Source organism: Trichechus manatus, unplaced genomic scaffold, assembly GCF_000243295.1.
Source record: "Trichechus manatus latirostris isolate Lorelei unplaced genomic scaffold, TriManLat1.0 scaffold00296, whole genome shotgun sequence".
Lineage (NCBI taxonomy): Eukaryota > Metazoa > Chordata > Mammalia > Sirenia > Trichechidae > Trichechus > Trichechus manatus.
In genome coordinates, this window is record NW_004444232.1 from 21,389 (window position 1) to 23,382 (window position 1,994).

General features: G+C 30.2%; 1 protein-coding gene across 1 annotated transcript in view; it reads left to right on the top strand.

Moving 5' to 3' along the window:
* KLHL8 (kelch like family member 8) overlaps positions 1 to 1,994 on the top strand; it is a 50,094-nt gene that overhangs the window by 20,514 nt on the left and 27,586 nt on the right. The gene's annotated exons all lie outside the window — the stretch shown is intronic.

Consider the following 1,994-nt stretch of genomic DNA (forward strand, 5'->3'; position numbering starts at 1 on the left):
AACAGTCATTATTAGTGAGGTTAATAAATTGCTGTTGACCAGATAAGCTTTTGACTTGTGAATTAAAAACTCTTGATGTATTTGCCCACTTCTAGATACAAGCTAACCAACTAGTTGCTGGTCATTGATTTGTACAGCTTGGATGGGAAGGCAGTGTTAAAATAAGGTTTATATGGAAATTGTAGAGCCCTGTTTTATATCATGTTATATATTATATAATAGAGTGTTGGGAAGTTATTTAATTCAACAGGTTTATGTCATGTGAGATTTATAAATGTTTGCATAGAAACTGAATCCCAGTGGTGACGTGTAGATAATCCAGAAAAGGATATTTTTAGGATATTTTGAAAACGTTTAGTATGAGATTTCAGATTCCATTTCAGGAATTAAGTGAATTTGAGAACATGCCAAGCTCTGTGCTGTAGTCTGGGTTACAACTGTAGTCTCAATAGAATCTAAACCCTGGTTTGTGAATTCTGTTAAAAAATTAAATATAGTATCACATAGACAGAAATAATCATCTTGTACCTGTTGAAATAAGTGATATTCATTCTTCCTCCACATTAGTGAAAAAAATTCAAGGAGGGGCATTTATAAGCAAAAAATTTACACACTGTAATGCTCCTTAGGCCTTTTTCTTTAGAAATTCTCATTTTAAAATTAATTTTCAAATAATGAGACACAACTGTAAGTTTGTTATATAATCAAAACTCTACATGAAAACAGGAAAAGTGTTAGAATACTATTATCTATGATAGCTATTATGTGTACTTATGGATTATTTAATCTAAAGTACCAGAAAGACTGCATAACTACTATATTAAAAAGAATAAAATTAGATATCTGTCTGAGTCAGTACCAGACAATTCCACATGGAAATAAACATTTAAGTACAAAACATAAGGTACTAGAAGAAAGTATGTGAAGTGAGTATTTATGGACTATTGGAATGGGAGTGACTTTCAAACATGATATCCAAGGCAGAAATCTTAAAGAAAAAGATTGATTTGGTTATATAAAATTATGAGGGGTAATAAAATTTAAAAACAAACTATAAAAGAGAAAAGAAGTTGAAATATATATGACAATAAATGTATGAGGTATTCTTATAAATAAGAAAAAAATCCATAGAAGAAATACAAATAGCCCCAAATTTATGACTGATTCAATCTTGTTAGTCAAAGAAGCATAACTAAAACAATGAGATAATATTGTCACTCATCAAATTGGCAAATATTTTCTTAAAAAGTTAATATTTGGAATATGGCATAGATATTGTAGGTGGAACAGAAATGGACAATTTGGCAATATATATCCACATTGTACCTATCTTTTGAATCAGCATTTCTATTTATAGGAATTTATGAGTAGGAAATAATAGAAAACATGAACAAAGATTCATTTACAAAGAAATTTACTTGTGTCATTTGTAATGGTAAACTATTAGAAGCAATCTAATTTTCAACAATTAAGATAATAAGATTTCAGTGTTTTTTATTACTTTTATATAAAATACATAATTTCAAAATGATTTAGAATATGAAAAACACCTCAGTTAGGCTTGTAGTAAAGTACTAAATATTGATTTATTTATGCTGTGCCTCAATTTTCTCAGTGGTAAATTGTGGATAATAATAGTAACTACTTGTAGGAGTGTTGGGACAATTACATGAGTTAATATATGAAAAACACTTAGAATAATGCCTGGCTCATAGTAAGTGATACATGATCTTTGCTGTTATTTTTATTAATTCACAAAATACTCCTGAAATATGAGATAACATGGAAGATCATAGCTCATTGTATGTATGTTATGTTGTAGTTGGGTGCTGTCAAGTCGATTTCGATTCATAGCGACCCCATGTGATAGAGTAGAATCGCCCTATAGGGTTTTCTTGGCTGCAATCTTTTTGGAAGCAGATTGCCAAGTCTTTCTCCCACAGAGCTACTGGGTGGGTTCAAACTGCCAACTTTTCGGTTAGCAACCAAGCACT